Source organism: Lampetra fluviatilis, chromosome 17 (assembly GCF_964198595.1).
Source record: "Lampetra fluviatilis chromosome 17, kcLamFluv1.1, whole genome shotgun sequence".
NCBI classification, from domain to species: domain Eukaryota; kingdom Metazoa; phylum Chordata; class Hyperoartia; order Petromyzontiformes; family Petromyzontidae; genus Lampetra; species Lampetra fluviatilis.
The window spans coordinates 14,152,768-14,174,343 of record NC_136291.1 but is presented as its reverse complement, the minus strand read 5'-3'; the positions used below and the strand labels follow the sequence as shown (position 1 = coordinate 14,174,343).

Here is a 21,576-nt window from a genome sequence, read left to right as displayed (position 1 = left end):
ATGATTGCTTGTGTTGCAATCGAAACGTCGTAATATGTTATTTTAATTTATTATTTTATTTTTAGACGTGACTTAACCGAAAAAAACCAAAGAATAAAGATGCCCATTCTAATTCGAATTAATCAAAACTGCATTGAATTACCGGTCGGCCGTAAAATTACGTTTCTACCGTCGCCCTGGGGGCGACCTGCTCCGGTCGCTCAGGTGCAGGCGCTGTCCGAGGTATCTGTTGATATTCCACCTGGCTCACAGATGCTTATCCCCTTGCGATATCGGAAGCCTGTACCTGGTCGTCAGGGTGCAATTGGCATTTTGTTGTCGCCGTCCGCCACTATAACGGGCGGAGCGGCGCTCGTTGGGGCGCAAACTATTGTCCGGCATGACCAGCAGCCGTTTCTGCAGGTGCTTAATGCAAGTTTTGAGAATGTGTGTGTGCCGGCTGGTACGATTGTGGCGCATGCCACTACGGCGTTTACGGCGCAAGATCATCTGGGCAGCCAGATCGTGGTTGGTGGTGTTTCAGGTCCTGGTGCCGCTGATAATCGCTGGATCGCCGAATTGTGTGGGGAAAATTCTTCCCTTTCTGGGGAACAACGTTGTGCGCTTCGTAAATTATTATTGAGTTATTCTGATGTGTTTAGCTCCGACGATTTGGACTTGGGACGCACCTCGTTGCTTTACCATCACATTGACACAGGGGATGCTGCCCCTATTCGGTTGAACTCGCATCGGATGAGTCCGGCGGAGCGAGATCAGGTTCGAGGGGCAGTGGATGACATGTTGGCTGCGGACATAATATCCCCATCTAACAGCCCATGGGGCGCGCCTGTTGTTTTGGTTAAGAAGAAGGATGGCAAATTGCACTTTTGTGTCGACTTTCGTAAGTTGAATAAAGTGTCTGTGGCAGATGCGTACCCCCTGCCGCGTATGGACGACTCCCTCGATGCCTTGTCGGGGGCGAAGTTCTTTTCAACGCTAGATCTCTCTTCGGGATTCTGGCAGCTTCCCCTTGATGAACCCTCGCGGGAGAAGACTGCTTTCCATACGCCGCAGGGATTATTCCAATTTAACTGCCTCCCGATGGGGCTGAATGCTGCCCCTGCCACATTTCAAAGGTTGATGGAGTTGGTGTTAACGGGGTTGCAGTGGGAGACGTGTCTGATATATTTAGATGATATTATCGTCTTCAGCCGCACATTTGATGTGCATTTACTGCGGTTGGAAGCGGTGTTCGCTAGGATGCGTTCCGCAAATTTGAAATTTAAGCCTAAGAAATGTCACCTACTGCAACGGTCCGTGCGCTATTTGGGGCATATCGTAAGTGCGGACGGGGTGGCCACGGATCCGGACAAGACAGCATGCGTCCGTGACTGGCCGACCCCGGCCACGGTGGGGGATGTACGTCGCTTTTTGGGCTTTGCCTCATACTATCGGAGGTTTGTTCCTGATTTCGCGACGATCGCGAGGCCCTTGCACCTCCTTACGGGTAAAGGAAGGAAATTTGCTTGGGGACCGACGAAAGAGGCGGCGTTTCAGAGCCTACGCGATCGATTGGCTACGGCACCGACGTTAGATTATCCTGATTTCGATCACCCCTTCATTCTGGATACGGATGCGAGTGACACGGGCATTGGGGCCGTGTTGTCTCAATCAAAAGGTGGTGTGGAACGCGTGGTGGCGTACGGTAGCTGGGTTTTGTCTCCCGCAGAAACTCGCTACTGCGTCACACGCAGGGAACTTTTGGCTATTGTTTTCTTTCTTTGCCAATTTCGACCGTATCTCTACGGTCGTTCGTTTATTGTTCGCACGGATCATGCGGCCTTGCAGTATGCTCTTAAGATGGACCAACCATCCGGCCAGTTGGCGCGGTGGCTGGACACGCTGCAGGAATTTTCCTTCCAAATTCACCATCGGAAGGGGGTGCGTCACGCGAATGCGGACGCGCTTTCTAGGTTGCCGCAGCCATCCCCTTGCGCGTGCGCGTCGGAGACGCATAGATGTGTGCCGATTCAGCAACCCCCTCAGCCTGTTGCGTTGGTGGTCGACGTGCCTGAAGCTCCAAAGGAGCCGGGACCGGCTGATGGGATTTTGAATCTTCCAAGGGCTGTGTGGATTCGGGAACAAATGTTGGATGGTTCATTGGTCTCGTTACGGAATCAGACTGCGAAGAAGAGTGGGGGACTGTGTACGGGTGGTATGCCGGAAACCGCTCTCCGCAATGGTCTGCTAATGTGGAGGGAAGGGTTACAGGAACGCTGGCATCTGGTTGTACCGGCATCCTTGCGGTACGAGTTGATTAGGACTCTGCATGGGGACACGCTTTTACATCTGGGAGTGCAGAAGACCCTATTGACGCTGCAGCGAGACTATTTTTGGCACGGCATGACAACGGATGTCATCGGTCATGTTCGCGCGTGTCCCGATTGTGCCCGGCGGAAACCACCTAAACAACCATATGTGCCGCCCATACAGTCTATTCAGGTGTCTAGAGTTAACGAATTGGTGGCGTTGGACATTTTTGGACCCTTCCCGCCATCCGCTAAGGGAAATAAATACTTGTTAGTTGGGGTAGAGTACCTCTCCCGCTGGCCGATGGCCTGACCTTTGCCTGACCAGTCAGCGGCGTCTATCACAGACGTCTTTCTATTCGGGTACGTTATGGACAAGGGGGCGCCGGAGAGGCTCCTCACAGACCAAGGCCATAATTTTTCTTCTAAATTGTTGGGGGAGGTGTGCGCGGCTCTTGGGACTAAAAAGATACGGACATCTCCCTAACATCCGCAAACGGATGGTATGGTCGAACGGCTAAATCGGACATTGTCCACCATGTTGTGTCACACCGTGAGTGAAAAACAATCGGATTGGGATTTGCATATCCCTGGGGTACTTTCGGCATACCGAATGACGCCGCATGCGGCTACAGGATATTCACCGTTTTTCCTTATGTATGGTCGCGAGAACGTGCCGCCAATGGATGTGCAGTTGGGAACTGGAGTGAGGGGACCTGCTAAGCCTCTTCCTGATTACATTCGGGATACTGTTCGCCGGGTTACTGAGGCACGGGAGGGGGCCCGCATGGCTACTGCCAAAGCCCAGGCCCGGAACGAGCGGTGTGCTCGACGCTCGAGGGGGGAGTGCCCCTGGAAGGTGGGGGACATGGCCTGGCTCCATTGCCCGCAGGTGCGGCCAGGTACCTCGCCTAAAATACACAAACCATGGCAAGGGCCGGTCCGCCTCATCGAGGTTCCCAACCCACAGTCTGCGCGTGTTCGGTTTGGATCTCGGCGTTGGTTCGTTCACACGTCGCACTTGAAACCATACGTGGCCCCTCGAGACGATGCGTCATCTCCCGATGTTGCCTTGCCGGGGTCTGTGGCTGCCGACTCATCCTTGCCTGTGCCTGTTGACCTTGCAAGAGCGCCTGTCGTGCCTTTTACAGACAAGCCGGCCGTGACATTGCCGGAGACAGGAGACTCTGCTCGGGGTGTGCCTGCCACGGCTGCGGGGACTCCGAGCCCCGCCGCCCCTCCGACCCCGGCGCAGACACGATCGCGACGCACCCCCGACGCTGGGCCTTCAGGGACACGGGACCGGGACGTTGACGGGCCTCCAACAGCGACAGGAGGACTTCATCCTGTCGCTCCTAAAACCCCGTCACGTTCCCGGTCTGCAGGAGGGCCGCCGCCCGTCCTGGACGGACCGGCGACCCGAACGCGCTCAAAGTCCCTTACATTTCGTTAAATTTGACTGTTGTGTTGTTGTTGTTATATTTATTGTATGCTTCGTCATCCTTGAATGTGTGATGGTTGTGTTCGCTCGCATTACTGGTCTCGTTATTGTTCAGCCGAGGTCGGCTGGATTTTCTCTACGGGGGAGGGTGGTGTAATGCGGGCGTAAACGGCTTCGCGGATATGACGTCATGGGGGGAGGAGTTAGGTCACGTGGGTGAGAGGGGTGAGGTCTTAAGGGAGAGATACCGGAAGAGACGAGAGAGTGTGGGAGACGGAATTAGAGTGAGGCCACGCAGGGCGGAGGTCGAGGAGTGGCGAGATCGCCACACACACGGGGGAGTAAGACTTGGCACCGTCGGCCAGCGGTGACCAAGCGCGGAGGAACGACGGGCAGCAGTGGAGCTGCAGTAAGAGCAGCGATGGAGCTGCAGTGAGCGCAGCCGGAGGACTGCACAAGGGGTCTGCAGCGGAGCTGCAGAGGTGTGGAGGCTACGGGAGCGAGGGCAGCTACGGAGCTGCCAAGGGGAGAGCTCTGAGCGAGGGCCGTGCGGGAAAAGTGTAAGAACCCGAATAAAGGACGACGGAGACAGAACCAGGATCGAGTCCCTTATTACAAAAATATATGTTAAATAATGTGGGAACCAGAAGACATCCCTGTCACACCCCAAGGTGTAGAGGGAATCGCTCTGACTGACGGCCACATAGTTTGACGCGGGGCCGCTCACCATCATGAAGGTCCTTAAGGATCGTGAGCAAAGGGTGAGGGACTCCAAAAGCATGAAGAACAACCCAGAGGCCAGGCCTACTGATGGTATCATAGGCCTTTACCAGGTCAATAAAGCACACACATTCACTGACACGCACACATGGACCTACAGACACACAAAGAAATGGACTTACACCGACTCACATGGAGCCACGCACACAAAGCGACTAACACACACGCCCATGAACTGACACACACAGACATATCGACTCACACACAAACACACATATCGACTAAGACACACACACATGGACTTACACACACATACATAGACTGACACACACATTGCCCTACACACACACACATACGGACTGTGACACACAAACATCTACTTTAGATATACACACATGGATTAACACACACATATCGACTCACACACACATATTGACTTATTACACACACATATCGAGTGACACACACATGTATGGACTTACACACACGTACACATCGACTGACACACATACTGTAGACACACAAACGCACATTGACTTACATACTCAGATGGACTCAAACACACAACAACAACTGCCATTCGCCACTAAGTGGCGGTGACGTCACCACGATGCTTGTGCCAGGCCATGTGCACCTTGAGGCCACATGAAGTGTTGAACGCCCGCTGGCAGGAGGTCACGGGGCAGACCCAGGTGCCACGGGTCGACTGACTGAGATGACCGAGATGAGTGGCTGATGCACCACCTGTGCCCCTTACTGTGCAAACTTGCTGTGCTTTAGCCACCCGGCGCTCCACTCGTTGTTGTGAGCGTCGCTCCTCCACCCTCCGTTGTTGTGGGAGGGCGACTGCCTCCAACTGCCCAGTAGCGTCCTTCACGAGCCTCCTCCACAGAGGCCGATCTTGACACCGCTGGTACCAGTCATCGGCAAATCCACTCAGCCCCACGTCCTCCAGTACCACATCACTCCATCTCTTCTCTAGCCCATGCTGCGCCCGTTTAGCCCCCTCGATCCGGCCGGACAAAAGCTGTTCAGGCATGCGATGGCTGGGCATGCGGGCTACATGACCCCAGCCAACGCAGCCTTGCCTGCCGGAGGAGCCCAACGATGGGACTTTGCCCAGATCTTTCAAGGATATGTGAACTCCTCACACAATCCAGCCTGGTTAAACCCAGGATGGATCGTAGGCAGGCCAGCCTAAATGTTTCCAACCGACGAAGATGCTCCATTAGGGGGGTCCACGTTTCGCAAGCGTAGAGAAGGGAGGGAATGACTGTGGCCGAGAAGACCTGAAGCTTCGTGCGGGGCGACAGACCAGGTAGCTTCCAAACAGCATTACGCAACCGATGAAAAGATATTGCCGCTCGACTGATTCGGAGTGAGACCTCTGCTGTTAAACTGGAGCCAGTCATAAGCACACTGCCCAGGTATGGGAAACTCTCCACTCTCTCCACTACTGCCCCATCACCGATTGGGAATTGTGGGGGTGGAGTATCCGATGGTACAAAATACCCAGGCAGGTGCTTAGTTTTGGTGGGTCTGATGGTAAGGCCCCACCTCTTAGTGGCATGCTCCAATCTCAGCAGCAGCATCTCCAACTCCTCCTCTGAATGAGCAGCTATTACCAAATCATCGGCATACATAACGTGGTTGACCAATAGGGAGCCATCCCTTGATCGCACCCGGGCATCAATCAGCCTCCCATTATATCTGTACCAAATGGAAATTCCCCCGTTACAGCTATTAAAGGCTTCACGAACTACGTGGTCAAAATAGATGTTAAATAATGTGGGAGCCAGAGGACATCCCTGTCGCACCCCAAGGTGTACAGGGAAAGGCTCTGACTCCCGGCCACGTAGTTTTACCCGAGCCCGCTCACCATCATGAAGGTCCTTAATGATCGTGAGCAGAGGGTCAGGGACTCCGAAAGCACGAAGAACAACCTAGAGCCCAGGCCTACTGATGGTATCACAGGCCTTGACCAGGGCAATAAAGCACATATGTAGGTCTTGTTGGAATTCCCTACACCTCTGCTGTAGCAGACGGACAGAAAATATGGCATCTGTGTAGGACCGCCCTTTCCTGAAACCGCATTGGGGCTCCGCAAGCCTCTCCTCAGCGTGCCTAGCAAGACGATGTTGAATAATCCTTGCCAGGACCTTTCCCGGCACACTGAGGAGTGAGATGCCCCTGTAGTTGTTACAGTCTGTGCGGTCCCCCTTCTTAAAGAGGGGGACCACCAGGGCATCCTTCCAATTCTGCGGAACCCATCCAGTGGTCCAGACTGTTGTTATGATGTCATATAGGGCAGTCTGTGCACAAACGCCACCCTCCCTCAGCATTTAGCTTGGGAGATCATCTCTGCCCGGTGCCTTTCCTGGTCTCAGACTCCGGATCGCCTTCAGTACTTCCTCAACAGATGGCACCTCAGCCAGCCACTCACAGGGGGTGACTTCTTCCAATATTTGAGGCACCGCAGCCTCAGCAGGGTTATCCCCACTTTGTGCCATGATGTTTTCCTGGCTGAGGGATTTCCCCTCCCCCAGGACCTCACAGAAATGCTCAGCAAATCTGCAAATCTTTTCCTGGGGGTCTGAGATTGGATCACCGTTTTGTCCCCTAATGATGGTAATAGGTGTGGCGCTGCAGGTTACTTTTTTGATGGAGTTAAATAGTGATTTGTGATCGTGGGCCACTGAGGCAGACTCCATCTCCTCAGCAACCCGTGACCACCACCAATCCTTGCAGTGCCTTACGGCTCTCCGAACCTCCGAGCGAAGGCTGCGGTAAGCCTCCTCATTCTCTGACGTGGGATGCTGTAGCCGATGAGAGTGGGCCTGTCGCTTTTTCTCAACTATCCTGAACACTTCCTCTGTCAGCCAGGTTTTCTGGGGAGGCCTGGACCGCGTACCCAAAGCAGCCATTGCAGCTGCATGAGTCACAGTCCTAAACCTCGCCCATTTACCCTCGACATCAGGAGAAGTGGGGGACGATGCCAACCCCAGCTGCAAGCGATGATGAAATTCTAGCTTGCAACTTTCATCAGCTAACTGAGACTAGGCCACTTTAGGTTGGAATGGGGTCCTGGGTGTACACCCACCACCGGAGTGGAAGAATGGCAGGCGCATCTTACAGTCGATGGTCAGAGGGCAGATCAGCTCCACGGTAGGTCCTGGTGTCAAGGACATGGGCTCGCATCTGCTTGTCCGTCACTATGTAGTCCAGCAGATGTTCTTGCTTGGACCCGGCATGCATCCATGATGTTGTGTGGATGCGCCGATGCCGGAAGAGCGTGTTGGTAATTACAAGCCCATGGGCTGCACAAAAATCTAGCAGCCTCCTACCGTTATTATTGAGCTGATCTGGCCCATGCCTTCCAATCACTCCAGACCAGGTGCCAGCATCATGACCAACTCGGGCATTGAAGTCACCCAACAAGATGACTTTGTCCCGAGATGCCACTTTAGCCAGCACCTGTGACAGGAGGTCATAGAAGGCATCTGACTCGTCGGCTTTGCCTGTATCCCTCCATGGATGTTCGCCTTTGGTGGGGGCATAAGTAACCATGACCACCACTCCTCAACACACACACACATCGACTCACACACACACATCGACGTGCACAGCAATCCCCAATAATGGCACAGCTATCAGTATCGCAGTACTACGTATGAGTAAATAGCGTGACGTGAGCAATCGAAACAATAGAAATGCATTGAAGAAATAAGCATAAATAAGTGTAAATTAAAGAGCAGCACTACGCACAGGTAAGTTAAATAGCAGGCTACAGTCTAGATTATAGACTGCCAGTACGCCGAATCAATGGCATAAGCATTGCCACAGTCGACATAAAAAGCTGGCAATACGGGCAGAAAAAGCAGAATACAGTCGACATGAAAGGCTTGCAATACGGGCAGAAAAAGCAGAATACAGTCGACATGAAAGGCTGGCAGTACACTGAGTGATAGTAAAGAAGCAGGCAACAGATTATAGACTGGCATACACTCATAATGGTCAAAAGGAAAATTAGCAATGTAGATTATAAAGTGCCAGTGCACTGACGTTAATTAATCAGCAGGCAGCAGGCCACATCACAGACTGGCAGTAGACCGTCGCAGAGTCATAAAAGCACAGCTAAAAAAGGGAATATTTAGCATCCTAATAATGAAAAATTAGTTTTGTGCACACAAACATTATTATTGTAATATCTGCCAACGTATTTGTTTACTAATAGTAAACAATACTACTACAATAATGGTATCTAAGCGCTGTAATAATATTAATATCTACGGACTTTATAGCAGTAACTGCACGCATCGTGTTGGGGGGGGGGTCGAAGAGGATATCACACTGTGAATAAATAGCCGCAGCGTTATGTGTATATTTATTGCATATTAAACGCGTAAAAGAAAATGGCCCCCGTGAGCTCGACCGAACGCACATCACTTGGCAGCCCCCCCCCACGCAATTGGCGCGAGTTGGTACGGTCGATGTCGTGCAATAAATAAATAAATATAGCGAAATCCCACTAAATCGCTAAATTAACTAATTTAAAGGTGACAGACGTAAAAAAGGAATAGCCTATTCCCACTGCGGGGCTTAGGGCATGCTGGCTGGCAATTTTTTTTCGACATCAACCCCACCGTTCGAGAGCCAAATCCCTCGCAAGCGTGCAAGAAGACTTGTATATATAAAAAAAGAAGAAGAAAGAGGACTGGTGAGCGTTACATTGGCAGCAGTGAGGAAACGTGTTACTGACATTGTATTACAAATATTAGCTGTAGGTTTTCCCTGAAGAGTAATACGTTTTCAGTGTTATGGTTATTCAGTGTATAATGTCTCATTACATATGATTGCGTTTTAATAAATAAATACGTCTCGCACTGAGCCAGGCTGGTGACTTGGAGTGCTGAGCTGGCACAGCTGAGACCCTGGGTTCAAATCTAGGTAAAACGATAACTAAACTGAAATAACGCAATACATTTGCTAAAACACTGCCTTAAAATAAAATATATCGAATCTTTATTATTACCGTATTATCCGGATTGGAAGACTAACTTTTCTACCCCTTCAAGAAATAGTGGTGGGTATGTATGTGTAGTGGGTTCCATTCAGGCGCGCACTGGAAATGGAGGCAACACATTTATTGTTAACACAACGGGGTAACTTAACCCCTAAACAGGATAATACTTAGGGTGGTGACCACCACGGCTAACCACCTAGCACACTCTCCGGAATAACAACAAAGTCGGACACCCGAGATCTAGGATCGTCGACGGCGGCTTTGTTCCGAGTTGAAGACCCCCAATTCCTCTCGGGACCTCGCTTATATCGCTCCGCCCTTGGCCACACCCCCACCTCTCGATCTCTCGGGGCTCTGGGTCCCCATAACGTGACCCTCTCACCCCCATCTGGGGGTCTCATTGCCTACCCTTGTCTGGTCACGTGCCCTCGCGGGTTCACACAGGCTACCATGTCCTGACCCGATCTCTCTCCCACTGCCACCGGGACCTTGTCCTCTATCCAGCCACTCTGTGGCATGGCACACCCACTCCGGTGCCAAAGGGAGTGGCTCCGCACGTACAGTACCACTCCTCACCCGGTACTGTCACTACACCCTAGTGACACCATTTATGTCACTACATATGTGTAGTGGTGGTATTGACGTGCACCGACTGTGACAGTGATGGATCACGGGGCGGCGCGGGGTGCGGGGTTGGGCACGCGTTGTGGGCGTGGTGTGGACGCGCGCGCCGGGAGTGACAGATGACGGGGCGGCGCGGCGTGGGTGGTGAGGCACGATGAGATGTGGGAAAAGAGGATCGTAGCCAGCGCCCAGCGATTGGTCGAATAAGTGGGTGCTCGCAGCGACGTCCGCAGGTGGGGTATAAAGGGGGACGCGCGAGAGCACTCGGAGAGAGTTACCCAGTTGAAGACCCGAAGACGGAGCTGAAGACCTAGTGCCCCGAGACCCCTAGTCCCGCCGTCCTTGTGGGGACCGGGGCCCTGTGTGGCTCGGAGGCGAGGCTGTGGGACCCGGGGTCCGACGCCCCCGTGGGTCGGGCTGGGGACCCACAGTCGAGACGGATACCCCGGGCAGGGAGTGTCCCGAGTAGCTCAGTGGCGTTAGTCGCCGAGTAGCTAAGTGGATGTTGGTCATCCGAGTAGCTCAGTGGGCGTTAGTCGCTAAGTGGATGTTGGTCATCCGAGTAGCTCAGTGGCGTTAGTCGCCGAGTAGCTAAGTGGGTGTTTGTCACCCGAGATACTAAGTGGATGTTGGTCATCCGAGTAGCTCAGTGGGCGTTAGTCGCCAAGTAGCTAAGTGGGTGTTTGTCACCCGAGATACAAAGTAGGTGTTAGTCACCTGTAAACGAGTTTGATAAAATAAAGAGTGTGTTACCCGTGAAGTCGTCTCCCGCCGAGTTACTACATTACAACTGGCGTCAGAAGTGAACCTGTCTTCAAGAAGAATGGACACTAGGAAGACTACCCGTACCCACGAGCGAGGTCGGGAAGACGACGGCGTACCGGGGACACCGACCTCGGGAGTAGAGGACGAGGAGTTGCCGCCGATGCAGCACTTCGCGGTGATGGCCGACGCTCCGCTTGCCTCCGACACCAGCCTCCAGGACGCGCACTCCCGGTTGGCGGAGTTGCTACTCGCCGCCGCCGCTGTCTTGGCCGACATCTCCGTTCCGGCGAGCGGAAAAACGGCTGCGGGGGTCGTGGAGGAAGCGACGGTGGAGGATTCCCGCCAAAAGGCGCTTCGCGCCAAAAGTCTGGAAGTTGCCGCCGTTTTTGGGGGGCCGCCACCGATTGGCGGGAAAGACGGACGCCACGTGGCCGGACACCTCCGCGCAGCGCAGCCCACGTCATCAGCGCGCGCCGGAGCCCTCCATTTTGCGCCTGACAACCGAGCCGACATTTTACACAACTACAGCGGAGCGCGGGAAAATCTCTCCGACGTCGATGACGAAAAGATTGCCCGCGCTGTCGGCGTTCAAGGCGGATGGGGGCGACTGGGGAGCCTTCCAACGAAGGTTCCTCGCTCATCAGGAGATGTCGGGGTGGTCCGACACCACTGCCCTGCGTGCGTTGCCAGCGATGCTTGACGACGACGCGCTTGCAGCCTTCACATCTGCTGCAAGGTCGTCCCGCTCTACGCTCCAGGCCGCACTACACCTGATGGCGAAGGTGTTCGGGCCGCCCTCCACGTGTCGCCACCAGTTCTACGATCGGCGGAAGGTGGCTGGAGAAACGACGCTCGCCTATCGCACGGCACTACTCGCCTTGGCGGACGCAGCGTTTCCCCGTATGGATAAGGAGGGGAGGGACGCCATGGTGACGGAGCAGCTGCTGGTGTTGGCCCACGAGTTGGGGGTCCCCATCAACGTGGCGGACGAGATGGATATCTGCTCCCTGGCGATCGCCACGAGCATTCACGCGTACGAGGTCCTCAAACGCAAGCCGGGGGTCGTCTGCAAATGGGCGGGGAACGGGGCACTGGCCGCCACGATCGCCGAACCTCAGCCAGCTGTGGTGCAGGAGCAGGCCTTCGCTGCATCGCGTCCGGGGGAGTGGAGAACGGGAGGTCGTTCGCCCACACGTTCGCCCCGCAAGCTGGAGCAACCGAAACCTACGACGTCCGTCGTCTGCTACAACTGCGGCCTTCGGGGTCACGTCGCAGCCGGGTGCCGGGCCCCGCGTCAGCGCGCCACAGGACCACGTCGGGACGACGACCAGGGCCACAAGTCATCCCAACAAAACCCGGTGCCTCGGGCTTGACGGCTGCTGACCGTCGAGAGCCTGAACCCCGGGGCACGCACGGGTCCTCGATGCCTGGCCGATGTCTTCCTGAACCGCCGGCACCACCGGACGTTCAACCGCGTCTGGTGCCGTACGACGGACCGGCAAGGCGGACTCGGGCTAGGGCTCAACAATTTTCATGAAGACTTTTTTTTTTCTCTACACCGAGCTCGCCCGGTGTTCCCCTCTGCCGGGGTAATGTCCCGTTGTAGGGACGCTCGGAAAAAGAAGGGGACACTGCACGAGTCGAAAGAAAAAAAAAAAGATTTTTCCATTTATTTTCCTTTTTGCATACACATTGCTATTGTCACTCGCCGGTTTGTATATATTATTCTATTGTCGCGGTGGCATTGGTTGAGGGTTGCGGATGGTAGTGTTCGCGTCGTGTTGTGTTGTTAAGTTAGTTGTTGTTCTTGTTGTTGTGTTGTGTTACGGGGCACACAGGGCGGTTTGTATATTTTTATAGCAGCCGGGTCGGCTGCGAGCTATGTGGTAGGGGGTGATGTAGTGGTGGTATTGACGTGCGCCGACTGTGACAGTGATGGATCACGGGGCGGCGCGGGGTGCGGGGTTGGGCACGCGTTGTGGGCGTGGTGTGGACGCGCGCGCCGGGAGTGACAGATGACGGGGCGGCGCGGCGTGGGTGGTGAGGCACGATGAGATGTGGGAAAAGAGGATCGTAGCCAGCGCCCAGCGATTGGTCGAATAAGTGGGTGCTCGCAGCGACGTCCGCAGGTGGGGTATAAAGGGGGACGCGCGAGAGCACTCGGAGAGAGTTACCCAGTTGAAGACCCGAAGACGGAGCTGAAGACCTAGTGCCCCGAGACCCCTAGTCCCGCCGTCCTTGTGGGGACCGGGGCCCTGTGTGGCTCGGAGGCGAGGCTGTGGGACCCGGGGTCCGACGCCCCCGTGGGTCGGGCTGGGGACCCACAGTCGAGACGGATACCCCGGGCAGGGAGTGTCCCGAGTAGCTCAGTGGCGTTAGTCGCCGAGTAGCTAAGTGGATGTTGGTCATCCGAGTAGCTCAGTGGGCGTTAGTCGCTAAGTGGATGTTGGTCATCCGAGTAGCTCAGTGGCGTTAGTCGCCGAGTAGCTAAGTGGGTGTTTGTCACCCGAGATACTAAGTGGATGTTGGTCATCCGAGTAGCTCAGTGGGCGTTAGTCGCCAAGTAGCTAAGTGGGTGTTTGTCACCCGAGATACAAAGTAGGTGTTAGTCACCTGTAAACGAGTTTGATAAAATAAAGAGTGTGTTACCCGTGAAGTCGTCTCCCGCCGAGTTACTACATTACATATGCATGTGTAGTGGGTACAAATGGGAAGAAGCTTCTTTGGAGGTAACACGTTTACTATAACATTAATAAACCATAACACAAAGAGGTAACGGCCCCTTCCACCCAATACTCTAGGGAGGCATCTCCTCCGGACTATCATGCCCTCACACTGGATAAGCTCTAACCCTACACTGGTTAAGCTTCAGCCCTCCACTGGTTTAAGCTTTAGCCCAATCCTAGTCAGGGGTTCGGGCTCTGCTCCTTTGGCTCTTTACTTCAAGTCTTCAGGTGGCTCTTCGGTCTTCAGGCAGACGACAACTACCGGGACCGTTCAGGGACCCTGCTTTTATACACAGTCCCAGCTCACTCCGCCCCTACCCAGACCTTCCTTATATAATGTTCTCAAGGGACCTGGAGTGTGACGTAATCCCCCCAACCCCCATTCTGGGGTCTGGGGTCCGCACCCTTGGTCACGATGCTCCCCAGGGATTACCTAGGACTAAACGGCGCAACATTCACCTAGCCGGCTCAGCCTCCCTTCCGCCCCCTGTTGACACAGGGCCGGCACTGCTGGCAACGAGTAGTGGCGATCGCGTCCAACAATGCCACTACATTACCCCCTCCCCCCCCTTGTAGCATCCAGCCGTCCCATCTGCCAACTATCGCCACAAGAACATGGTAAAATCAGAACAAGTACGTGTGCCTCAACAACAACAGAAAGAACAACCCCGACAAATACCCCAGCCCACCTGTACAAATATTACACTATGTACAAATTTACACACACACAAAAAAATATCCGCGCGACCCCCCCGAGGCGCCACCCCCAGGACACGCACAGGTCAAGGCAATGACGGCGCGTCCGACCGACCACAAGGCAAAAGTGAGGAAGGCCACCGACCATGGCAATTTGGCGAACACAAAGGTAGGTGCGTGGTGTGGTGCGTGTGAGAATGTGGGGAGGGTCACGAAAATCGTGGGGTCTTAGAGCAGGTCTGTGTTGCAGGGCCATCGTACGGGTCAGGGGGTTTCGTGGGTGGGTTGGTGGAGACCGGCCCAGCCTGGGGGACATCCGGCCCGGTGGTTGAGCGCTTGTTGATGGAAGCGGCCGGCAATGACGGCCGTTGAGAACTCACTCCTGCGGCATATGAGGGTGCAACAAGACGGCTGTGCTCAGGGTTAGGCACTGTGGCTCGGACACATCACGCACTCGGCCCCCGCAATGTGTAGGTGAAGTAGAAGAGCGCGGCACGACAAAGGGTTTTAGGCGCGACGGGTGGTCATTCAATAAATCACGGGGACACAAACAAAGGTTGTAGCACCCACCCTCACCACAGCTGCCTTTCACACTCGAGGCCAGAGGACAGGAGATGAACCATAAAAGTTAATGACACCCTCCCTCCCGCCAACGGAAGGGTCAGTCATAAAAAAATAATACACGCCCCCCCCCCACCCCCCCGACGAAAGAGAACACAGGCGTTTCGCTTTGGTTAACTTTTGCATGTTTCTTCTAATAACGAAAATCCAAAACTTAGCGACAAAAATTAAGCGAACATTATCGATCCTCACACACACTGCAATTAAAAACCAGGCTACAATCTACACCAGTGGATCATGACTCATTAATTCAATACTAATGTTATTGTTAACTTTAATTATATTCTACGCGACCTGACAGAAGCATCAAAGAATAATTATGGCAGTCAGGGTCGTTCCTAAGCCAAAACGAATTCCATAGCCTCGGGATATCAGATAATAATAACTCGAGAACAAACAACACAAACCCAGGATACAGGCAGTGGAACGAAGGTTAGTAAAACCCTATGAAATACGTGGTAATAATATAATAAAGCTCGTTGAGGCGACTTCTGGAATCCGTCTGTTATTCAACTTGTATTACAGCTTTTCCCTCACGCTGCTGACAGGCAGCGTGAGAGGGTCAGATAGAGAGAGAGACACACTGCCACGTGGCAACCCGGAGCCCCGCTCCCGCGTGGGCCCCTTCCTCTGTTCATTCCCGTTCTGACCACGTGTCGTTCGTCTCCACCCCTATTTAATACCCGGGTCACGTGGTACGTTTCCACCAATCCTGGTTAGCCTCCATGGAATATTCCAGGCCCCCTCGTAAGCTGCCGGGACCACGCCCCTGACTCATCTCCCCATTGGCTGTGGCCAAAGCCAGCAGAACCAATCCCCTACTTACAGCTGTCACCTTTCCATTACGTCAGGGCCATGCCCCTAGGCTTCCCCCCATTGGCTATAAACCAGGACCGGCAGAGCCAATCATCATGACGAGTTGTGATACGTCATTGAGCCGGATATATCCTCACATTACATCACCCCCCCCCCGCCCCCGGTGTAAAAAGTCAGCCGTCTCGGCTGCGAAAAGGGTGACAAGCCGAATTCCATTAGGAAAATTATTAGGGCGTCTAAGACGCATTAACAAGGTAAGGGGGAAGTAGGCGTCTACGCGCCGGGAAATTCAAAACATTTAACAACAGATACATTAGGGCAGCCCCTGTAGCGCAGTAACAACAGGGTGACAGACCGCAAGGCAATCAATACTAGTGAAACGGAAGAGATTTCAACCGCGTACGCGACGCCGGACCCTCTCCATTGTTCACGCGTGGTTGCCTCGCCGACTGATCAGCAGGAGGTGGTTGCCGTGGAGAAGAAGAAGAATGTTCGGTTTCCGTTGTATCTGGGACAGGTCCCGTTGGAGGAGGGACGTCCGGGGTCTCGTCGTCCCTCAAAACCTATTCATCTGCGGGGGGTATAACACAGCCCCACTGGGGATCAACGGGCGAGGCAAGTGGCACATTCGGCACACCAGACCCCGGCAGGTCAACAAGTAGAGATGAAGGGCCAGCACGCGGGTCAACGTAAGGTCTGAATCGCGACGAATGGACATACCAACGACGTTGGCCGTACTGGATGCGAACACTCTGGGATTCCGAATGTCCACCAGCCTAACAGGCCCCCGCCAAGGCTTGTGCAGTTTAGGGGACGTGCCCACTAGCACCTGAGGGCAATGGAGCCATGCCAGATCACCCACCGACCAGGGGATGTCAGTTCGCGATCGACGCGCATACCTCTCGTTCCTTGCCTGTGTACGGGCCGTCGCACATCTGGCGGCCTCTCGTGCCTCCGTAACCCGTTTAAGCGAGTCCCGTATGTGATCAGGCAAGGAAGGGGATGGTTGTTTACCCGCCGCACCCAGTTGCACATCAATCGGGGGTACATTCTCATGGCCATACATCAGGAAAAATGGCGAATATCCTGTGGACGCATGCGGAACCATGCGGTATGCCGCCAGGACGCCCGGTATGTGCAAGTCCCAATCGGTTTGTTTTTCACTCGCCGTGTGACAAAGCATGGCCGAAAGGGTGCGGTTAAACCGTTCCACCATGCCATCCGTTTGCGGATGGTAAGGGGAAGTACGGATTTTCTTTGTGCCCAGCGCAGCGCATACATTCTTGAGCAATTTGGAGGAGAAGTTACGTCCTTGATCCGTGAGCAGCCCTTCGGGTGCTCCTTTATCCATGACATAACCATTCAAGAAAGCCTTGGTGATGGACGAGGCCGTTTGGTCAGGCAGAGGCCAGGCCATAGGCCAGCGAGAAAAATATTCGACCCCACCAAAAGGTATTTGTTTCCCCTAGCCAATGGAGGGAACGGGCCCAGGATGTCCAGAGCAACTAGCTCATTAATACGGGATACCTCAATCGAACGTAGTGGCGGAACACAATTTTGACGAGGTGGTTTCCTCTGTGCACAATCATGGCATGACCGGATAAAGTTAGTGACATCTGCCGTTATGCCGGGCCAAAAGAAATCCTGCTGCATCGCGGCCAACGTTTTCTGCACGCCGAGGTGCATCAGTTTGTCGGCGTGCAGAGCACGGAGCAGGTCGTGGCGAAGGGATGTCGGCACAACCAGGCGTGAACGGTCAGACACTCCACCCATACACATCAATTCTGGCGAATTGCCCGATGTTGCTGGATGCAATTACCAGCGACACGTCGTACTCAAATTGTAAATGTTGTGGTTTTGCGCTTCAACACACCGGTGGGCTAAAGCAGTGAACTAATTTGTCTTTTGTCAACGTGACACATTTTTACTGATTGGCCGTGTCGGGTGGTGGAGGGTTACGACACATTTATAAATAACGCGATCTAAACCCAAAAACGTTGATTATGAATAATATTGGTCGCGAAAGCCTACGTGTTAAACTGATCAATAGTCCCGCCTGGCACCGGAACATCTGCCATTTCCATCCCGCCAATTGAGATCTCGGTTTCCCGATCAGTTTCCGCAGCGGAGCCAGAGAGGCATCGGCCTCCTGCTCACGTAGCCACACCGAGTGTGGCAAATGCAGCGTATCGTCGGCGCCAACGGGTACATCCTGGCCTTCATCGTTCGACATCGCCCCCATAACCGGACAGGGCGAGGTAGGCAGTGCTGCACAGCAGTGCGTACCCATCAGACAGGCGCAGAGAGGAGTCGGGGGCAACCTGGAGAGAGCGTCTGCGTTGCCATGGCGAGTACCTTTGCGGTACGTGATATCGAAGGAAAATTCCTGTAATGATTCCAACCACCGAGCCAATTGACCCGATGGTTCCAATTTCAACGAATATTGTAAGGCCGCGTGGTCAGTGCGCACGAGGAATTTCCTTCCATACAGATACGGCTGGTACTGGCGAACAAAATTTACGATTGCTAACAGTTCCCGTCGTGTCACGCAATATTGCGTTTCGGCAGGGGACAGAACCCTGCTGCCGTATGCCACCACTCGCTCGACCCTGTCTTTCCGTTGCGACAAAACGGCTCCTATGCCGATATCGCTAGCATCCGTGTCAAGGATGAACGGCTGGGAAAAGTCCGGGTAGTCGAGCGTCGGCGCGGTGGCGAGGTGATCCCAAAGAGATTGAAAAGAGCGCTCCTCTTCCGGGCCCCATTTAAATCTCAGATTTTTCCCCGTCAGAACATGCAGTGGCTTAGCCAGCGTCGTGAAGTTCTTAACAAAACGGCGATAGTAGGATGCGAACCCAATAAACCGCCGTACGTCACCCACCGAAGTGGGCGTGGGCCACTCTCGGACACACGCCGTTTTCTGAGGGTCCGTGGACACACCGTCCGAGCTGACGATGTGACCCAAGTATCGGACAGACCGTTGCAAAAGGTGGCACTTTTTCGGTTTAAATTAAAGGTCAGCCGAGCGCATCCTCTAAAAGACAGTCTCCAGGCGTTGGAGGTGTTCTTCGAACGTGCGGCTGAATACGATGATATCGTCCAAATATATGAGGCATGTTTCCCACCGCAGCCCCGCTAGCACCAGTTCCATCAAACGTTGGAACGTCGCCGGTGCCGCATTCAAGCCCATAGGTAAGCGGTTAAACTCAAAGAGGCTTTGTGGAGTGCGGAACGCCGTTTTTGGTTTGGACTCATCATCGAGGGGAAGCTGCCAAAACCCAGACGACAGGTCGAGGGTGGAGAAAAAATTTGCCCCTGACAAAGCATCCAATGAGTCGTCCATCCGTGGCAAGGGGTATGTGTCTGCCATGGATATATTATTCAATCGGCGGACATCTACACAAAACCTCGTCCCACCATCCTTTTTCTTAACCAGCACCACCGGCGCGCCCCAAGGACTGTTGGACGGCGCAATTATATCGGCCGCCAACATGTCTTCCACCGCGCCGCGCACGTGTTCCCTTTCAGCAGGGCTCATGCAATATGGGTGCATACAAATCGGTCCCGCCGCACCGGTGTCAATATGGTGCGACAAGAGCGAGGTATGGCCCAGATCCAAATCGTTTTTACTGAAAACGTCAGCGTACTCCAACAATAATTAATGCAAAGCACTCCTTTGCGTGGCCAACAAAGATGTATTTTCTCCGCACAAATCTGCGATCCATCGATCGTGTGAATGATCATATCGAGGCCCGCCAGCGGCCATGTTAGTGGGTGGTTTACCCTCAAAGCTGGTGAAATCGGTAGTGGCGTGAGCCAATACCGATCCAGCCGGGACGACGACCCGGTTCGGGCCCCCATTTAACACTTGTATGAACGGGGCCTGACCAGGCCGAACGATAGTTTGAGCCGCTACTAGGGAAAAGGATCTTGCCACCGAATTCGACGGGGACAACAGCACACCCGTCGCACCGTCCGCAGCATCCAAACGCTTTCGGTAATGCAGCAAAACAAGTATTTGCGAGCCCGATGGCACCTCGACCATGGCAGCAACAATCGCATTAACCGCGTTACCCGGGGGCGAACGGCCCAGCAGGGAAGGCAGGAACGACATCCTACGGCCCCCTGGCATTTCTAAACAACCTTGGTCGACGAGTATCTTAACTGGCATGCGGCGCAAGAAATCGGTGCCCAATAGGCATGGGACGGCCAGTGAACGAGAAATCAACACTGGTCCCTCTGCGGTGATATTCCCGATAGCAATGCGCACATCAACTTGCCCCAAAATACCCATGCTACCCCCATTAGCAGCAACGCACGCGTCATTAACCGGTCGGATCCGTGACGTAGGAATGGACAGGAGATGAAAAATTACATTGGAAATGATGGTGGCAGACGCGCCTGTTTCCACCAAAATACGAACATCGACGCCATCGATGGTACCCCGTACTGTCGAGGACCCCGACGCGGCAGCCACCACCCTACGGGCCAATTTTCTCCATTGTGTCGCAGAGTGCGGCATCGCCACAGGTACACCACAATTACCATTGGGAGTGCAAACATGTGTGCGAGTGGATGGGTGATGTGATAAGACCTGACGGGTGTCCGATGTGTGCCGACTTGCCTGAGGGTGCCTTGGATCCGCATCCGGTAGAGGAGATGGAAGCCGGCCCGACGGGAGCTGAGAAGGCAGAGGTCGGCAGTGGCAATCCCGGGCGAAATGGCCTCGTCGGCCACACTTGAAACACGTGGCCGCCGTCACCCGGTGGTCGCTCGTCCCGGTCTCTGCACGTGGTCATCCGGCCCCATCACGCCGCTCGCGCGGCCGGCGTTTTGGGGCCCAGCGAGGAACAGCAGCCATCACCTCGTCGTCGCTGGAGTCATTGGAGCCGTGGACGACCCGACTCGGAGACCACCCCAATGGTGGACCATCTATTTCGGGATTCCCCGTCCATGCCGCCATCTGATCCCAGCGTTTTAGGTTAAACTTGGCGTCCAAGCAGCGCGCCGCCCATCGCGACGTAAGCGGTTCGTGTCCGCACAGTGGCAACGAGATGTTAAGTTCCTGGGCCAGCTCAATCATTCTGGAAAGGATGAGAGGATCCAGGAGATCAGCTGACGAGTCGGGGTAGGCGGCCATGGCAAGTGCTAATAGCGCCCCTCGGTACGCCAAGGGCGATTCCTCTGGTCCTCGACAACGCGACATAAATTTCCTTGTAGCCGCCGTCGGCGGTTCGTAAAACTCCGCCATTTCCGTAAAAGCGTCATGCAGCGTCTTCTTCTTGCTCGCCGGGATGGATCGGAAAACCGCCAAGGAGACATCATCCAGCAGCGTGGGCAGCGCCTCCAGTGCCTCCGCCTCCGTCTATCGCACCGACCGAAAGGATGACTCGAAGCGCCACGTGAACGCACTCCAATCGCCTCCGGCGACAAATTCCTTGATTTGAGGAAGGCGATGTCCGCGGTGAATGTCCGACGCCTCGAGCGTTCCCAATCCTGCTACCCGTGTATTTCGCGGCTCCGTCAGAATGGCGTCCGGCGCCCGCGTGGCATCAGGCCCGCTCAAGATGGCGCCCGGCGGCCGCATGTCGGCAGCCCCGCCCAAGATGGCGTCCGGCGGCCGCATGTCGGTAGCCCCGCCCAAGATGGCGTCCGGCCGCCGCGTGTTGGCAGCCGGTCCCAAGATGGCATCCGGCGGCTTCGTTGCAGCAGCCCCGCCCAAGATGGAGGCCTCTCCCTCCGCGGCAGGAGCAATAGCGGAAGTCGAATCCCGCTGAAAATCTTGGCCATCGGCTCTTGGTTGCATTCCACGCGGCCGACCGAGGGCCCCTGAAGATGCGACCACCGTCACCAGAT

At 54.6% G+C, this 21,576-nt stretch overlaps 1 pseudogene; it reads right to left on the bottom strand.

Annotated features, from left to right (window-relative positions):
- LOC144936969 (filamin-C-like) overlaps positions 1–21,307 on the bottom strand; it is a 117,411-nt pseudogene extending 96,104 nt beyond the window's left edge.
- Positions 21,308–21,576: the final 269 nt, after the last annotated feature.